Below are 20964 nucleotides of genomic sequence, written 5' to 3' on the forward strand. Positions count from 1 at the left end.
CTACACCCGGAAACTACCCCGGGAACCTAGACCCCTTCCTTGTTCTCCGCTGCGAGAACAGGGCCTATGTACCCTTCCCTCCGAGAGGTGCGCTCTCCTCCCGGAGTACCCTTAGAGAGCCTGTGGGTCCCGAGTTAGCTAGACCCAGGCCCACCTCTCATGGCTCTCACTGGTCTCCCTGCAGCACCTTGGGAGACTGCCCAGGGACCTACAGGGTCCCTAGATGGCCTGCACCACCCCTTCTGAAGAGCAGGGTCCCGTCACTTAAGATAGGCCCCACCTGCCTTCAGGGTAGTACTACCACTCTCAGCCCGGGACCCTAAGGATCCTGGGTTGGCCTGCACCACCCCTTCGCGAAACACAGGGTCCCTTCACTTAAGATAGGCCCCACCTGTGTTCAGAGTGGTACTACCTAGCAGAAGTCCACCTCCTACCTCGAGCTAGGGGAACACCCCCATGCTCCTGGTCCTTGGGTCCAAGTCCCACAGGACCTACCTGACTGGTTACCGGCTAGGCATCGCCCCAGACACCACTTCAAGTTCCCTCCACCAGCTCCTGGTCCTGGGGTTCAAGTCCCACCGGACCTACCGGACTGGTCACCGGCCACCTGACCCCGACACCTCAGGGTCCACTGCTAACCCTTCCCCTGGAAACTAGGGAGCACATCGCCCCCACTCAGAACTCCACTGGATCAGTTACCTAGCCCACCTAGGGGCTACCACTACACACCATCACTAAAGAACTACCCTCCTTGGGGGCCACCCACTACCAGCGGCCACCCCTGGGTTGCTCACCACCCCACCAGTTAACCTGGGGGACCTGCCGGACACTCAACTCTACCACACCCTCCTCCCACAGTGGGAAAAGTTTCTTGGGGTCCCCCACCATGGGAACTCCTGGGGCGCTACTACCCGGGGTAAAGAAACCTCCTGCCTCACCCTTCCAGTGGCTTTGGCCTGCGCCATTAGCAAGACACTTCCAGTGGGGGAAGGATATCTGGGGCCCCTCCTGTGGAAACCCTCCCTGCCCTTAACAAGCGCAGGAACCTCCCAGGACCCCTACTTCTCCTGTCCCCCTTGAAGGTCAATCCACCCCAACACCCCCACCTGTGATGTAGGTATCAGTTGCTGTCCCTATCTCTTGAGGAGACACCCTCCTCATGCAGGTGTAGTGTATGTAGTGTTAGGGTTCAAAGGTGTACAATAAGGCTTAGAACATTTGTATGCAATCATTTCCTGGAAAGCACCATCCCGCTAGCACATTATAATCAACATAGCGCGGTCATATCAATACAGCTTACATTTAAACCATAATAACTTCACATGACACATATGGGCGCGGGGCTTTCCTTTCCCATACCTTTAGTTCACATAACCAAAACATTGAACCCTTCTCAGAGCCTTGCGCTCCTCCATTTGCTCATTGCTGCATAGGTAATGTGTGGCAAAACTGGACTTATCAACTGCTATAAATGCACACCAGAATGGGATACTATGTATCCCACCGCTGCCACCAATGTTGGAAAACGAGGCAGCATCTGTGAGGCCTGCACAAATAACATGACTACATTTGTCTTTCACTGGGAACCAAACACCCAATTGCAGCGCCTGACTCTCAGAGGGTAGCGTTGCAGAGCAGTCTGAGGCTTACTCAAGGGAGGTGGTGTGGGCTAGTAATCGCCATTTGCAGGTGCACAAAAATAACACTCAATAATTGATTGTCCAGTCTGTACTTTGCTTTATAAAAGTAAGAGTACATTTATTAAACACACACACAACTCAATACTATGCACCAATTTACAAATATACATAAGCTGTTGGAATTACTTTGTGACATTGTATAACATCTCCACCCCTCCCGCAAAGGGGTGGGGGGGTGGGGTCTAGTACCACCACTCCCATGTATGCACATCAACTTGCCCCCAATGCAGATAGTTGAACATAACCTGGAGCGAGGTCCCTGCGCACTGGCACCATCCCCGTGGCGACCCACCCCATTACCTCAACCAGCATTAAAAAGGGGTAAACCTGCCTTGGTGACACATGACCCTGACTGAGCATCTCCTACTGACCATAACGTATGCACCTCTATATCTTAAGGGCTAGCAGTCTGGGGACTTCACCTAAGCGCAGCAGCAAGAATCCATGTTTACGCACACTTTAGAATGACAGTACTCATCACCTTGGTTGATCATTTGAATGCATTGCAATTACAGCCCCTAAGGGCATCACAGATGAAATCACAGAATTGCGCATATACAGCCAGACACCCTAGCAGGACTGTCTGGCAACATAACCCCACTTGGCGTATGACATCTCCTTACACATGTGACTTACAGTCCCTTCAAAAGAAGTACTCCTGGCAACTACACTTCTCCTGCAGTGCGCCTCTTCACTTTAAAAGGAATCACAGGTAAAAGCATGGGATTACGTAAATACAACCAGACCCCCTAGCAGGAAGGTCCAACAACATAACTCCATTTAGCTTAACATCACCTTACAGAGGTACTTCACTTTACACGTGACTTTCAGTCCACCTAAAAAGAAATAACCAATAGTAAATGCATTTCGGTGCAATTACACCACTTCACCTCCAGGGGATGCCCTTCTCCAGACATCCCCAACTCAGCTCTTCACTCCATGATGCACTTCATAGTACACCCCCAGTTGTAGAACATAAGTTGCAGCCTAGAAGGTGTTAAAGGCTGGCTGAGCCGTTGAGGGGTTATTCTTTCAGATGCCACGTGAAACTTACGGGTGGACTGTTCTTCTTTATGCTGGGGGAGGCTGCGGTGCTCCTGCAGCTCCCCTGCACCCCTTTTCACACATGAGGGTGACCCCCTCCTCTGGGGGCCACCAGGCACCAAAACGGCAGATTTCTTTGTGCTGGGGGGGGGGGGGTATTGAAGACTGCGCTTCTCCAGCAGCTCCCCCAGCACCTTTTCACAAGTGAGGGTGACCCCCCTCCTCTGGGGGCCACAAAGCACCATTCACTTTGTAGCTACTCCTGGACAGCGCACGCTAGGAATCTCCCCTGCACAGCCCGTACACGTGTGCACACGCATGTACACATGTGTCTGCATGTAACCAGCCCGGTGTCCCTTACTCCAGCTGCTGCGCAGTAGCCTGGTCAAGCAAGGGGAACACCAGTAAAATCCCCATGCAGTCTCTTACATCCTGAGTTCACTGTGGGTGAGTCCCAACTTATGAGGCTCCCCCACAGTAAAAGCTCAACAATTAGGTGCTCAAAAAGCGAAAAATCCGGGCGGCCCATTGTGTCAGAACCACCGTCTAACATATACTAATCGTCCATATAACCCAGGGCGTGAAGCAAAGTTGTTGCGCTGCGTTGCGTGACAGGGAGAGAGAAGAAATGCTCCATGTTTGCAAAGATAGGCAGAATTTCTGCCCTCTCCATGCACTGACTCTGTGCAGCAGAGCGCCAACGCAGGCACCCGTGTGCCATAGTGCTAGAGGGCCTGCATTATGGGCAGGATTGTTTTACTACAGGAAGCGAGGGACACCTTCCTCTACAAACACAATCCTTTGAGGCATTTGTCTCTATCCATGTGTGCTACAGCGTGCAGCGCACATCGGAAGAGGAAATAACAGGAATAAATACAAAGACTTCTCCTTGTTACATCTCATTGGGAAAGGTGTAGCATTGTGACACATTTCCAGGTTTACTAGCTTTAGTAAAGCTGGGAATGTGTGGGAACGCCCATGGAATGCCCCCCAGCTTGAAATGGAACATAATGGCGGTCAAGTCCCTGCATTGCGCTTCTTTACAGAGCCACGCAAGGCGGCGCAAATCACCGCATGGCTGTGCAGCGTGGCTCAAAGTAAAGTTATAAAAAAAATGCTATGACGCAGCCAGTGTTATTTCTTTTTAGATTATGGCAGATGGGGGTGAGCAACACTGACAATGGGAGTGAGGGTGACAATGGCCATCGTAGTCAATGGAAGGGTCAGAGGGAAGGGCAACAAGACAATAAAAGATGTGACGCAGTCATTGCTGGACACATCATAGTCCTTTTTTGTTCTATGGTGGGTGGTGGGGTGGGAGGGAAGAAACAACACAGGCAATGAGAGGGTGGGGTTGAGAAGGAAAAAGCATCACACACAAAAATGGAAGGTTTGAGGGTAAAAAGCACCATAGACAGTGGGTGGGGTGTCGGAGGGAAAGAAGCAGCGGTGGTCGAAAGGGAAGTATGAACACGGACAAGAATAAAGAAAATAGTGCCTGAATCACAGCAAGCAGTGTATGGACAGCAGAAGGACACTTATCAGTACTTGGTCCATGCTCCAACCGAAAGAACAGAAATGACATTGGCATGCACTGGCTAATTAGGAGGCAACAAATAACAGTGACAATATAGCCATTGAAAAGTAAGGAATGGGCGGGCCCCACCCCCTTACAGCAAAGTATAGTTTGCCCTTTCGGTAGGCGAGACCTAACAAGCCCACAACTGAGAATACCACAGTAGGGGGGCAAATGTTCAGGGCTCAGTTAGTGGAGAGATAGGGTTAGCTGTAGATTAGGATAAGAGTAAAGCTAGGCTTAGGTTAGGTTAGATTTAGAATAAGGTATATATTAAAGCCTGTGGATGAGTTAGATTTATGATTGGGTTAGATGTACTCAAAGAGTTAAGGAAACCTTTGTAACTGTTTACCGTACTGGCTTTTCCAACTCGCCCAATCCTCTCCTTAGAGGTACACTTGCATGGGCCGCAGGAGTAGCGTGGGAAGCAACCATGGTTACGGCCACCGGAGCAAGGGCTTCCAGAGTAAGGGCTGCTGTCTGAGTGAAGCCCACTGGAGGAAGAGCTGGCAAGACTGCAGGCCTTACGAGTGAAGGCTGCTGGAGTGAGGGCCCACTGGAGTGAGGGCACCAGCAGGTCCGGCCTTTGGCATGGGCAAGCTGTGCTCATGGCCAGGGCACCATCCCTCGGAGGGCTGCAGGGATCGCTCTGCATTAAGATCATGCGAAAAGCATCATTATGCTGAATTGGTTCCAGTGGGTACATTTAAGCATTCAGAGGCGTGTTTCTTAACACCCCGTCAACCTCCTTTCATATCCTTCAAACCACAACCACCATGCACCCACAGCTCCCTGCCTCCACCAACAACATGGCATCAGAATGGTGGAGATAAGCTGACGGTATTTCAGGTGAGCTGGGGTAAGAGTGAAGATGTTTGTGTTCAGACGCCTGTGTGGCCAGTGAACACACAAGTAGGGGTGGGGGTAAACTCCACTTCGCTGGTGGAGTTTGCTTGAGTTTTTCCACTCTGTGCTCTGCTTGGAACGTGGAGTTCAGAAAAAAACTGCACAAACCCATCAGTGGAGGGGAGTTTACCGGTGCACTCCTTCCTAGTCTCAGCAATCCTGCTGTGAGGGACTCACTCGTGCCATAAATAGGGGTTTTCGTCTGCCAACGATCCCCAGCAGGAAAGGGGACTTCACCCCCAAAAAGTAGTGCGCCAGGAGGACCCTTTGCAGAGTGGTTGAGAAAGGGAGGTGAGGCCTCTAATGACGTCTCAGCAATTCCGCTGTGGGTGAATTACTTGTGCCAACCATAAGGGTTCTTGGCCCCCATTGACCCTCAGCAGCAAAGGAGACGTCATCCTTCAACCAGTAGCGTGCCAGGAGGCCCCTTTGCAGAGTGGTTGAGAAAAGGATGCGGGGCCTCCAACGACGTCTCAGCAAACCCGCTGTGGACGAATTACTTGCGACAACAATAGGGCTTCTTGCCCCCCATTGACCATCAGCAGACAGGGTGACTTCATCCTGCAACCAGTAGTGCACCAGGAGGCCTCTTTGCAGAGTGGTTGAGAAAGGGGCAGGGCCTCTAATGATGTCTCAGCAATCCCGCTTTGGGGGCTTTACTTGTGGCAACAATAAGGGTTCTTGGCCCCCACCAATCCTCAGCAGCAAAGGGGACTTTATCCCTCAACCAGTAGTGCGCATGGAGACCCCTTTGCAGAGTGGTTGAGAAGGGGGGTACGGAGCCTCTGATGACATCGCAAAAGCCCTGCTGAGGGGAACTTACTTGTGGCAACAATAGGGGTTCTTGGCCCCCAGGGACAAACAGCAGCCAAGTGGACTTCTTCCCCCAACCAGTAGCATGCCAGGAGGCCCCTTGCCAGAGTGGTTGAGACAGGGGGCAGGGCCTCCAACAACGTCTCGGCAATCTCGATGTAGGGCACTTACTTGTGGAAACAATAGGGGTTCTTGGCCCTCAATGACCCTCCGCAGCCAAGGGGACATCAACCCCCAACCAGTAGAACGCTAGGAGGCCCCTTTGTGGAGTGGTTGAAATAGAGTGCCGGGGCCTCAGACGACGTCTCAGCAATCGCGCTGTGGGAGACTTATTTATGGCTACAATAGGGGTTCTTGGCCCCCAATGACCCTCGGCAGTCATTGGGACTTCATTAGTGGTGGACGAGCAATACTACGCCTGCTCACGGAACTCAGCGGAATTTGGCAGAGTTTTTCGGCAATTCCGCAGAATTCCGTGGAGTGAAACTAACCAAGCTCTGCCAGACCTTCACAAAATTGGCTCTTTGCTGCCTAATTTCATTCACCAGCAGCAGGCAGGGAAGGTGCCAAATATCTTTTCACCCAGAAAGGTTTCAGAGCAAAGGCTGTCTCCAGCTGTCAGAGTCAGGGTAGAAGGAGTGAATGCTTCAGGTGTGAGGGCTACCAGAGTGAGAGCAGCAGGAGTGAAGACTTCCCGAGTGAGGTCACCTGGAATGAGGGCAATCAGAATGAGGGCTTCTAGAGTGAGTGCTGCTAGAATGAGGAACACCACAGTAAGGGCTTCTGGAGTGCAGGACCTCATATTGAGGGTGGTTGAAGTGACAGCCTCCAGAGAGAGACTTCCAGAATGAGGGACGCAGGAGTGAGGGACACCACAATTGGGGTCACTGGAGCGCAGGTCACCATGGTCAGGGTAGGGAGACTTGGTCTCCTCAACCTTCCCTGCCTGGGCTGTAGAGCTGAACTGAGGACAGGGTCTCAATTCTCATCACACATAGGTGAACAGTGAGGAAGCCGCTGGTCACGGTTATCAATTTATCAGGCCCAGACCTTATCAATAACATCACTTTTGGCACATTTTAGATTTCCGCATTCTAGGGGGCCAGCAGCTTCAGGGCACCAGGTTGGGCAAAACAAAGCCTCAAACAAAGGACTCTTCAAGAGTCAAAGTCTTGGTGTGGAAATGTACCCAAAAGTGAGCACACTTGTGCAGGGACACCCTCTCGTCCACAGGTCCAAAGACTATAAAAAGTATGATCGGCACTGGAGCTGAAGTAAAACAACAAGTTTATTAATCACTCATGAGCGGGACCACGTCCACACAACACTCTCAAGTATTGTAGGAGGAGGTACACTGAACTCACAAACCATCGTCCTTATATACAGTTTTGTTGCAATGTATGCATATGGACAGAAATGGAAAGAACAAGTTTAAACACAGAAATAGTGATCGGCAAACAAGGGCAGATGAATGACCACTTGGTCAGCAAATAGGGAGGGGGAGCAGGAATACTTATGGCAGCAGTAAACAATCAATAGATAGCCTCTAAGACCAGGTGCACTGGCAGCTACAAACCCCCAGCACGTACATTGCTGAGCCATGTCGATAGAGCTCAACTAAAGTTGATGACACAGGCAGGGTGAAAAGGCGAACATCAGAGGATGAAGGAAATGAAATGGAAGCCACAGCCAAGATGGCTGTTGCTTATGCTAATGTAAAATATTACACGTTTTCACAGACAACCCTTTTAGCATAAGCTAAGACATTTTCTTGTCACTTCTAAGGGGTATGATACACATCGTGAATATAAATTAACATCATTTCACAAATTTCTCGTTCCATTGCTAAACGGGCATTTGTATTTCGGACATTTGTTTTAGATGGTACACAAGTAGTACAACTGGAAATACAGAGGGAACAGAGCATTGGTTCACATTGTATGCATAAACAACAAGAGAAGATAATTGCAATAATTATGAATAAGGCCGACAATACTTTCAGACTCCATACCGAAAATACGTGTTCGAGGCATATGAGCTGCAGATTACACACTATGCATAGATCGCCATCTGGTGTTGCATCCGGATGTTTGCACTTGTTTTTGTGCTGGAAAGTCTTTGGAAGTCACAAGGTAGGTGACTCCTCCTTAGGATCATAGTGCGCATGGGCATCGGCTCCATCCCCAGATTGTTTTTTTCCGCCATCGGGTTTGGATGTGTTTCTCGTGCTCCAGTTCAGAACCGTTACCGATTTCTGTTTCGACGCGCAATCCTTCACCCTTTCGACAGTATTGTCTCGATCGCGAACCCTAATCGGCGCGCATCTCTACAAGTCTTCAATTCCGGTCGTCAAAGAAGGCCTTCGGGCCGACCCGAGCCTTGGCATCTGGCTCATAGAAAGGATGCCTTTCAATAAGTGTCCTCGATGTGGGTCGAAGTTTCCCCACACCGATCTGCATGAGGTGTGTAACCTCTGCCTCTCTCCCAAGCGCGAGGCCAGAGACTGTCCGGCTTGTGCCTCCTTCCACTCGAAGAAGACCAGCCGAGATCAACGAGCTCGAAGTACCATGGCTCGCTCATCGAGTTCGATCCCCGACAACATCTTCCAGGAGGGTGTCAATGTGCCAGAGGAGCGGGTCGAAGAAGAGCTCATCAGCGCCTCCGAAGCCAATGACTCCGACGTCGAAGAAGTGACTCCAGCTCAACGTGTCGTAAGTAGAGACGTCGACCCCGACCCACTCCCTACAACAACAAAGGCTTCGGTCACACCTTCACCTTCGGGCTCAGGTGCACACCAACACACTGCTTCCCATGCCCGGCAAAGAAGCCTACCAAGCCTTCCGGCGTCTCGAGCTCGAATCTGCCTGCCACCGGTGCCGAAACCAAATCATCAGCACTGAAAAAGAAGCTGCACCCATCCTCGGGGCCGACCGCTACTTCCACCCCGAAGCCCTCAGCACCGAAGACTCCAACCAGTGACTCCCCAGCACCGAAAAAACACTCGGAGCCGACGAAGAAGTCACTCCCCAAAAGTTCGGACTCACACTCTTCGGAACCGAAAAAAGCATCGACACCGAAGAAGCACACAGAGACTGGTAAATCACACGGCTCGAAGCCGAAAACCGCTCTGCAGCCAGCACCGAAAAAGCCCTTGATGCCTACACAGTCGACACGGAACACACAACCTTCTTCAGAAGAGCTTTTTCGACCAGACCCTCAACAAAAAACTTTAACTAAAGACCCTAAAACGGGCCAATTGACTCTCAGTTCCAGAAAAAGACCACTGGACATGCCTGCACCAGCTCCACCACCTAAAAAGAGGGATATAGCCACATCACCTCTTAGGGTGCCCTCTCCACCTCCACCGCCACCTCCTCCACCTCCTCCTCCACCTCCCCAACCTCGTTCTCCTACGCCATCCCCTACACCGGTAGATGACGACGACACATATGATGACACAGGGGACGGTAACAACAACATGCCACTAGATGACCCCAGTCCTCCAGGCTCCCCTGACCCCTGGGATGACTATAATAGGCTTGATGTCCCTAATGCCCCACAAGAGGACATCTACCCCTCTAGGCCTTCCCCACCAGAAGATACCATGGGTTTTAATCAGCTAATACACGGGCTTCCCAGTACCATGGGATCAACTTACATAGAGAACCGGTCGAGGACAACTTTTTAATGGACACTTTCGACACCACCCAAAGGTCCACATCCACTCTACCCATGCTCAAAGGGGTGATTAAACACGCTACAGAAGTATTTAAAGACCCTGTCAGGACTAGAATGATCAATCCTAGAATTGAGAGAAAATACAAAGCTGCCCCTACAGACCCAGCTTACATTAAGGGCCCTGTTCCATTAGACTCCATGGTGGTCTCAAATTCTAGGAAAAGGGCTAATTCATAGACAACAGGTGATGCAGCTCCGCCTGACAAGGAGTCTAAACTCCTGGACGCCTCTGGCAAAAGAACAGCGTCCCAGGCAGCTAATTTTTGGCGCATCGCAAATACTCAAGCCCTGTTAGCCAGATACAATAGGGCTCACTATTATGAGTTAGAGTCCCTACTCCAATACCTCCTGGACAAATACAAACATAAGGCCAACGACCTAATACAAGAGGGTAAAATTATCATCAACACCTCTATCCGGTGTGCTTTTGATGTAGCAGATACTGCATCCAGAGCAGTAAACACAAGTGTCCTTCTTCGCAGGCACCCGTGGCTACGCATTTCCGGGTTTAAACCTCAGGTGCAAAGCTCTATCCTAAATCAACCATTCAACCAACAACTCCTTTTTGGCCCTAATGTTGATGAGTCCCTTGAGAAGATGAAAAAGGACACAGACACAGCCAAATCAATGGGAGCTTTGCAAGCGTAAGTTCCCAGACGTTCTTTTCGTCGCTCATCCTACAGGGGCAACTCCAGAGGATACTCGTCTGATACCCCATCCACCTCCTACAAGGCTCCCACCCAAGCCGCCTTCACCAGAGGTTACCACAGAGGAGGATACAGAGGCAACAATAACAAAGGCAGAGGCAAGACTAACAACACCCGCTCTGCCTCCACCCCCGCCCAGTGACTTCCCGCCACTTCCCCCGGACCATTCCACTCCTGTCGGGGGAAGACTACAGCAGTTCCTTCCTGTCTGGACCAACATCACCACAGACAGGTGGGTGCGACAAACAGTGCAATCAGGTTACTGTCTCGAACTTACCTCTACCCCCCAAACATTCCACCCAAACAGCGTCCAATGTCAGCAGAACATTTGTCACTCCTCAAACAAGAGGTAATTTCCTTACTACAAAAAAGTGCAATAGAACTAGTTCCCCTACATCAACAAAACACGGGAGTTTACTCCCTGTATTTTCTCATCCCAAAGAAGGATTGCTCTCTGAGACCTATCCTAGACCTCAGGCCACTAAAACTGTACATGCAATCAGACTAACCCTGGGCGCGACACTACGCTTCGCCCACGTAGTGTATGTAGCGCTGCCTGCTTCGCAGTTTTCGAAGTAGGCGAAGCAGGCAGCGCCTACGCACACGCTAGGGCGAAGCGTAGCTGCCTGCCGCCCACCACCCGCCTCCCGCCCGCCCTACTTTTAAAAGCTAAAATAAATTTGTAATAAAGCAAATTAAAGGCACTTACCTGACGCGCGGCGTCTCCCGGGGCTCCCTCTTCCTGGTTTTCAATTTTCCTGACAAATGCGCATGCGCGGACGCCGGCGCATGCGCATTTCTCGCAAGAAATGCGCATGCGCGGGCGTCCGCGCATTTGTCAGGAAAATTGAAAACCAGGAAGAGGGAGCCCCGGGAGACGCCGCGCGTCAGGTAAGTGCCTTTAATTTGCTTTATTACAAATTAATTTTATCTTTTAAAAGTAGGGTGGGTGGGTGGCGGGTGGCGCGTAGTGGTGCTACGCGAAGCGCGTAGTGTGCGTAGATTCGGGCACACTACGTGCTGCTTCACGTAGCCCCACTACGCCCACTACGCCCACCCTTAAATCAGACCACTTCCACATGGTCACACTTCAGCAAGTCTTCCCTCTACTTTCACAGGGCGACTTCTTAGCCACCTTAGATCTCAAGGACGCCTATTTCCATATTCCCATTCACGCAGCTCACAGAAAATATGTCAGGTTTGTAGTGGACGGGCAGCACTATCAATTCAAAGTACTCCCTTTCAGAGTCACAACAGCACCGCAAGTATTTACAAAGTGCCTAGCAGTAGTCGCAGCCCATCTAAGAAGACAGCATATTCACGTCTTCCCATACCTCGACGACTGGCTCATAAAAGCCAGCTCGTACAACCAGTGTGTTCATCAAACGCACGCGACTATCCAATTACTCCACGACCTGGGGTTCACAATAAACCACACCAAGTCTCATCTGCAACCCTCTCACACACAACAGTACCTCGGCTCCACAAAAAACGCCTCAAAAGCGCTAGCCTATCCCAGTCCAGCCAGGATAGCAAGCATTCTCGCTCTCCTACCCAAATTTCAGCCACATCACTCTTTCCCAGCTCGAGTGTTCATGCAGCTCATAGGGATGATGGCCTCTTGCATATTCATAGTACCTCACGCAAGACTCCAGACGCGTCCCATACAAGAGTGCTTAGCACGCCAATGGAACCAGGCTCAAGGTCAGCTAACAGATCTGGTGTTGGTAGACGGTCGTACCCATCGCTCTCTGCAGTGGTGGAACATCAAAAACCTTTCCAAAGGGCGCCCGTTCCTAGAGCCAGTTCCTCAGATTGTCATGACAGCGGACGCATCGCTCTCCGGCTGGGGAGCTCACCCATTAAATCACACTATGCAAGGCAGGTGGACACCTCAACAGAAGTTATTCCACATCAATTACCTAGAATTACTAGCCATATTCCTAGCCTTAAAAGCATTTAAAAAACAAACACCGGGCAAGGCTGTCTTAGTCCGCACGGACAACATGACAGCCATGTACTACATCCAAAAACAAGGCGGGAAACACTCTCTTCAGCTCTCCCAGCGAGCACAAAACATATGGCGGTGGGCTATACCTCAGAACATATTTCTCCTAGCCCAACACGTCCCAGGAGTCCAAAACACTATAGCCGATCTGTTAAGTCATCAAACACAACAGATCCATGAGTGGGAACTCCATCCACAAGTTCTTCAACCATATTTTCAAATCTGGGCGCAACCACAGATAGACCTCTTCGCCACCTACGAAAACGCCAAATGCCCAAGCTTCGCCGCCAAATACCCACACCCATTGTCCAAAGGCAATGCGATATGGATGAACTGGTCAGGCAGATTTGCGTACGCTTTTCCGCCTCTCCCACTTGTACCACTAGTGGTGCACAAACTTCGGCAACACTCACTGACTCTCATTCTAGTTGCTCCAACTTGGGCTAGACAACCGTGGTACACCACATTGCTGGAACTGTCAGTAGTTCCGCACCAAAGATTACACCTCTCACCATGCCTCTTAACCCAGAACCGTGGAGAGATCAGACACCCAGACCCAGCTCAGCTCAACCTTGCGATCTGGCTCCTGAAATCTTAGAATTCGGTTATCTTAACCTTCCTCCTGACTGTATGAACGTCATTAAGGAGGCTAGACGCCCTACCACAAGAGTCTGCTATGCATCCAAGTGGAAACGATTTGTGATATATTGTCATAACAATAGCATCAATCCCCTAGATGTGTCTATCCAACACATCATAACCTACCAACTACACCTACAAAGGTCCGACTTAGCCTATACATCTATTCGGCTACAGCTTGCTCCTATAGCAGCATATCTACAAAATAGACAACATTTATCACTATTCAGAGTACCTGCCATCAAAGCCTTTATGGAAGGACTCAAAAGGATAATTCCTCCCAGAGTTCCACCCTCACCTGTGTGGAATTTAAATATCATTCTCACACGACTAATGGGACCTCCTTTTGAACCTCTACATAAATGTGAGCTACAGTTCTTAACATAGAAGGTTGCTTTCCTAGTGGCCATAACTTCTCTAAGAAGAGTTAGTGAGCTACAAGCCCCAACTATTCAAGAACCATTCTTACAAATCCATCACAACAAGGTGGTTCTCCGCACTAATCCTAAATTCCTCCCCATGGTCATTTCCCCCTTCCACCTTAATCAATCTGTGGAGTTGCCCGTATTCTTTTTTTTTCCTTCTTTTTAAAATTTTTTTTAAAAAACTTTTATTTAGTAGTTTTCACATGGATATCATCATGACAGCTTACAATCCGTGCACAGAAGAGTTACACTTGTCGGACATTGTACACTCCAATACTACTCCGCATTATTAATACACATGATGGTATTGTCTTATCAGATACGTAGGCATAGTACATTGCACATTCAAATCTCCGGTAGTGATGGCACGTGTGGAACATGGACAGTACAGTACAGCACATTCACGGCAACAGCCCAGCCTTTTCCCTTTTCCCTCCTTTTCCCCCCTCTCGGTCTATTTCTTCTAAGCAGTAGTGGCAGTAGGTATTACCCTTCCAGAAGTCCCGCCCCAAAGTAATTAGCATGGCTCAGTCCTGCTGTAAACAAGTGGCTGCACTTCGTGACCCAGCAAGTCATACTTACACTGCAATCAGGTACCATGTCCCAGGGGAGGTGTTGCTGGCTCATCTGCGCCACGACTGAGTACATATGTCTGTAGCGGCCCCCATATATCCTTCGGCCGAGAAGCCCGGGGGAGCGTCTCAGCATAAGCAGTCATTTGCTCCTGGCAATAGAGTAAGTCTGTTAACCAGTCCTTGAACTTCAGGGCTCATCCCCTGCCCCACCTGCAGGCCACCCGGCGCTTGGCCAGTAGTAGTGAAATGGCAACCAATTTCCGATAGGATTTGGGTACCTGCGCTGTATAGCCCAGTAGTGCCACCAAGGGAGCCCCTTCTAACGTGCTATTCGTCATTGCCTCGAGCTCTCCAAATATTTGTCCCCAAAACTCCTGTACTTTCGGACAGTCCCATGCCAAATGTAGGAAGCCCGCTCCTGCCCTTCCACATCTCTCGCAGCTATCATTGTCTGTTAATTTGAATCTATATTTTTTAACAGGTGGTTAATACAGGTGATGAAGAAATTTGTAGTGTAGAACCCGTAATCTACAACTGGCAGAGACTTGTGAAGTTTGGAGGCAACAATACGTCCATTGTTCATCAGTTATCTCCCACCCCATGTCTTCACTCCATTGTATGCGAGCTGGACTACCCCCATCTGCCAGCTGCATACGTATAAATGGGTAGAGTCCTGATACCAAGTGCTTCCCATCTTTGGAACCCAGCAGTTGATGTAGCGGGGCGAATTTTGTGGGTTCCCTCGGGAAGTCAGGAAGAACCACCCGGAGCCCCTGCCGCAAGCGTATATACAGGAATACATCTAGAGGTGAAGGTTGCGTACTCTGAAAGAAGTGGTCTGAGGAACGAAATAACCCTTCATGAAAGAGGTCCCCCCCAAGTGACAACGTGAATACGTTGACATAGCGCATGAAAGCCCTGCTCTTGTAATAGTGGCATGCATGGGTGATATGATAGAGGGAGCTGTGGAGCATATAAAAAGGAAGAGTTAAGTAGGCCCGAAATCCGGTTCCAAGCATCAACTGTGCATGTGATCGTGGTAGGCGGAGTCGCCCAAGATCGGACTGGACCATATATAATACCATTCAAAGGTATTGGATCAGCGAGCCAATCCTCCGTAGCTACCTGTGGCATATATTTGGGCGGTTTGATCCAATAGTAGGCATAATGTGCCTGCGCACTGAGATAATAGAGTTCAAAATCGGGGATGTCAAACCCGCCCTGAGCATACGGCCTTGTCAGCACTGACCATCGGAGCCTCGGCTGTTTTCCTCCCCATAACAACCTAGTGAGCTCAGCGCGCAATGTTTTGAAAAAATTTGGGCCAGGGTTATACGGGATATTTAAGAAAAGATAAAGAAACTGCGGAAAAATTACCATTTTTATTAGTGATGCCCGACCAGCAAACGATAGAAGCAAGGAGATCCACCGTGTGATATTATCGGTAAGCCGGGTAATAGCCGTGCCATAATTAAGCCGTAGAGTGTGTTCCCTGCCCCTTGTCACTTGTATTCCCAGATAGCGCAAATCCGAGTCACACCATTCAAGCGGAAAATCAAGTTCAAACCTAGAGACCGAGGGAACACCTGAGACTTCCCCCAGTTGATAGTTACCCAGGATAATCTGCCAAACACTATGAACTCCTGCAGCAATGGGTTAATATTTTGCTGTGGGTCCCGGACATATAAGGTCACGTCGTCTGCGTATAATGAAATCAAAATTTGCCGTAAGCAACAGCGAAACGCCTTATCTTGATGGTATTGTCGCAGTCTAGAGGCAAAAGGCTCAATCGCTATAGCGAAAAGGAGTGGGGAGAGCGGACAGCCCTGCCGCGTGCCCCTCGAGATGGAAAAACCTGGGGAGACGTGTCCATTAATCACCACCCTTGCAGTGGGTTGTTGGTACAGTATGCTGATCCAGGATATGAATAACTGGGGGAAACCCATTCGTCGCAGCACACCAAAAAGGTAATCCCACTCCACTGAATCAAATGCCTTGGTGGCATCTAAGAAGACTGCAGCCAGCGGGAACTCAGGTGCCACGTTCTCGAGCAATGAAAACAGGGTGCGGAGGTTATGTGTGGTAGCTCGCCCAGGAACAAAGCCCGACTGATCCGGGAGGATAAGCTTATCCATTAAAAGGGGAAGCCTATTAGCAAGGATTTTAGCCAATATTTTCGTGTCACAGTTTATGAGTGACAACGGCCTGTAGGAGTCGCAGGAGTCAGCCTCCATGCCGGGCTTCAAAAGGGACGTGACCATCGCCTCCCTCATCGAGGGGGGGGAGTGCACCCATCTCCAAGAATTCCTCATATACTTCCTTAAGAACAGGTGCCATAATATCAATATAGCTCTTATAAAATTCCGCAGGAAGGCCATCCAATCCAGATGCTTTTCCGTTTTGCAGCTGCATTATTGCCTCTCTAATTTCATCCAATTCAAACGGCAAGTACAGAAATCCCCTCTGAGTATCACTGAGACATCCGAGCACCACATCCCCCAGAAAACCTTCCATATCTACCTGCTCCGACCGCTGCGTTGTGTATAGCGTTTTCTAATGTGCTACAAAGGTGTCAAGTATAGTGGCCGTATCTCGCTGCACTGTCCCGTCTGAACCCTTAATTTCTAGTATCTGAGTAGAGAAACGAGGGCGTCGTGTTACTTCAGCCAAGACCTTACCCGGTCTCTCCCCCTCCCCGTACCTGCGAGCCATCCAATATCGTCCTTTTAACTTTAACTCCCTCACCGCTGTCTCTTCATACTCTGTCAGTTTCCCTCTAAATCCTGGTGCACCTGTCCCGTTTACCCCTGATTCATCCGTATCTCAAGCCCCTTCAACTCCCGCTCCAACCTCCCAAGCGTTCTCAGGATATCGCGCAGCACTCCAAAACCTTTGGAAATACAGAACCCTCTAATAGTCGCTTTAAACGCCTCCCATATCACTTCCACGCTGTCCACAGACCCCTTGTTCCTCAGGAAGAAGTCCCTTATCTCCTCCCCAAGTTCATGTTGAAACACCGTATCTAACAAAGCAGTGGGCTGTAACCTCCGAGTAGGCCGTGGCGTGTCGTATCCTGGAGGTATGAGCATAAGCTTCACCGGACAATGGTCAGAAAACATTCTGGCAAGGTGTACCACACTCTGAATTGATGAACCCAACCCCCTTGAAAGCAAGACATAGTCTATGCGAGCCCATGTCCCTGTGTATGATGTGAAGTGAGTCCCTTCCTTACCCCGGGAATGCGTGTAGCGCCAACTGTCCAGCAGCCCTCCTTCTTCTATTATTCCCTGTAATGCCCCGTGAGAATTGTAATAATGAGACGCAGCAGTATTAGATCTATCCATAGCTGGATTTAGGGCCACATTAAAATCCCCTCCCCATATTATATGAGTAGATCCTACATTCATGATTTTCCCCCATATGTTAATAAAAAACTCTGGCGTGTTTATGTTCGGCCCATAACAATTAGCTATTGTGACCGAGTCTCTGCCTAGTTGCCCCCATGCTATCAAGTACCTTCCCTGGGGATCCACTAACGACCCCGCCAACACGAAGGGTGTCTGTTTTTTTTATTATGATAGCTGTGCCTCTGGCATATGTGGAGTAAGAGGAAAAAATGCTGCTACTCGCCCATCTACTAGCGAACGTGGTTCGGGATTGTAGACCAATGTGCGTCTCCTGCAACAAAGCTATATTTATCTGTTGCCTGTCTAGGTACGCTAATATCTGTCTGCACTTTCTCGGGTTTCCCAAACCTCTAACATTCCAAGACATCACCTTTTTCAGGTTCCTATCTTCCGGGGCCATCATAACCTCTCACCCTATACCCACCCTGCCATTGCGGAGTTATACAACTCGGTGTTTGCTGTCTTAAAGAGGTACAGTTCCAGCCAAAGTATCTCCTGTCACAGTTTCCATGTTGAGAAATAACCCCCGTCCCTACCCCCCCCTCCCACTGCAGCATCCCAATCATGCCAGTCACCTGTAACCCTCCCCCCTCCCCAATATTCAGCAACCAATACCTTGCAGCAATCTTTTCCATTTGAATGACAATTGAAACCTGAAACATACAGATTAATAACAAAATAAAAACACCCGTAGATGAACTTTGGGGATCACCCGTTTGGGGATAGTTCGCACGGTGGCCCACAGGTACCTCTCGCTGTGCCAAGATGCCCGCAGTACTACTCAGGCCCCCCAGCAAGCGTCGAGGATGTCCGTGCGTAAGTAGGTATGGTGTCCCATCCGAGGAGCATGTCTCCTCTTAGCAACTCATGTCCTTTGTCACCTGAGGCCCGTCTCGCAAGCGCCCATCTTACAAGGGCCCTGTTGTTTTTGTAGTGCTGGACTCGGAGGAGCAACACCTCATCGCCCCCTTCAACCCATACTATGCCTTGTTTAATGAATGAGCCTTCGGAGAGCTGTCTAGTGCGTGGTCTGGGTTCTTGCGCCTCTTGAGCTGTTTGAGGAATGTTTCAACTTGTTGAGGCTGCGTGTAGATTGTTTGTTCTCCTTGATGCGTGATCCGTAGGCGTGCCAAATACAGCAGGGCATAATCAATTTGTGCCTGCCTCAACTTTTGCTTGACAGGGAGAAATTTGCGCCGCTCCTCCTGGACAAGGGCGGTGAAATCAGGATACATAGTGAATGGCACCCCCTCGAAGTGGAGCTGCATTTTCTCTCTTGCCACCTTTAAAGCCACGTCCCTATCCCTATAATTCAGTAAGCGCGCAATGATTGGTCAAGGCGCACTTCCTGGAGGTGGCTTTGGCCCTAGGGAACGATGAGCCCTTTCAACAATGAAGTGAGGAGAGAGTAATTCCGTCCCTACTACCTCTTTCAGCAACCTTTCTATGTACACCTCCATTCTGCCCGTGTTGGCGCTCTCCGGTATGCCTAAGACGCGTATGTTATTCCGTCTACTTCTCGCCTCCATGTCCTCTCTCTTTGCAGCTATGGTCTTGAGTAACTTGTCCATTTGCGTGACCATAGCCTGCATGTGTGCGCCGTGCGGTAGTGTCCTCTGTCTCTGATATTCGCTGCTCCGTGTCTTTTATACAGTCCTCGTGCCCATCGATTTTACGAACTATTGAATCCATGCGCGTGGTCAGCGTATCCATTTTATCTGCAATGGTCGCAAAGCCTTGACGCACCTCCAAGAGAAGTGACTTCATATCATTGCCTGAAGAGGAATGGTGTTCCATCTGCGACCCTCCAGCCCCACTATCCAACTCCACCTGCTGTTGCCGCACATTCTTCTTTGCGTTGAAGTTGAGGCGCGGTTGTCGCACATCGGGCTTACCCATCACCTAGCGCACAGTGGGGTTCCAGCTACGATGTGCGAGACCAAACTAGCGGCAGTCTGCCAAGACTGTCGCCTATCGCCCGGTCCACCGCTTCTCGCCGTCCAGCACCGCGTGTAAAAGCACTGCCTTCAGCCACTTGGCGACTCCCCCGTGCTCCGCCGCAGGTCACCAGGGAGTGTTCGCCTCCTCAGCAGTATGGAGCGCAGCACACGTCTCCCACCGCCTCGAAGCTCACTCCCTATCAGGCTGTGAGGGTAGTATGTAAGTCTCCTCCAGCCGAGGTTCGCCAATTGCGTAGGATGCCTCAGTGCCGGAATATCTGGCACTTCTCTCCATACAGTGCCCAATGGCTATGGGGCGCCTGTTTATTTTAGGGTTGTCCTCCTTAGTGCATTGTCAGTTCCCAGGCACTGCACTTTGCAACAGTCAATCTATGCCTGCCGCACGTCAGCCTCACGCCCGTTCTAGGCGTCTATCGCAGCACTCTTTCACGAAGGTAGCCTGGTCTTCACCTCTTCCCCACAGCCGATCCTCCATGCATGCAGCCGACTCGCCCCCTGCTCTATTCCCTCTGCCCGGTCTACACAGCACTGCTCACAGCAACTATTACCTCTGTCTCATCAGCAGTGTCAGCACTGTGGTTCCCGCCGCTCCACGTCCGTTTCCAACGCGGGCGGCCGGCCAGCCTTCAAACCACGTTGGCGCCGCGGTGCTTGCGTGGGTGCCCCGTCCCCACTTCAGCTCCAGGGCGCGTCCGCTCTCTGCTCGGCAGCTTCTTTGTGAGCCTGCGGCAGCCACGCACCGTCTCCGATCTTCCTGAAACTTAGGAGACACGTTCCGCTTGCGTTGCGCTACTCCGTACGCCTGATTTTTAGTGTTAATTCCTCGCTGGGACAGGATAATTACAGGATCTTCACGCCGGACCGCGGGAGCCTCACACGGTGGCGGCCATTCCGCTTGTGCGCCACCTAGCGCCCCAGTTGCCCATATTCTTCTGGCAACCACACACAGTCGCAGAAAGAGCTCTTCATACTTTAGATGTTAAAAGAGCATTGTTCTATTATATTGAAAGAACACAGCCTTTTTCGAAAAACCAAACAACTTTTCAGTTCTTCCTCACCACCACACAAAGGCAATCCCATATCCAAGTCCAGGATAGACAGATGGATTGTTAAATGCATACAAATTTGCTACCACAAAGCAAAACACACTTTAACTGTTCACAAAACACTACTGTATAGATGTGCAATCAAAACAACAAGCCAGTGTGGGCCAAGCTGTACTCAAAACCCTATTTCAGACTACTGCAGCAGATACTGGTGGCCGCCACTAAGGAATGGGACTGCTATACAATCTATGCATAGTGTGCAATCTACAGCTCACATGCCTCAAATGGAATATGCTACCTACCAGTATGCATCTGTTCTTGGCATGTAGAGCTGCAGATCTACACATGCCCACCCGCTACCCCGGCTTCCTTTATCTGTTCCAGTATTATCTTATTTAGATACAACATACAAGGGCATC

This window comes from Triturus cristatus, chromosome 2_2 (assembly GCF_964204655.1).
Source record: "Triturus cristatus chromosome 2_2, aTriCri1.1, whole genome shotgun sequence".
NCBI lineage: Eukaryota > Metazoa > Chordata > Amphibia > Caudata > Salamandridae > Triturus > Triturus cristatus.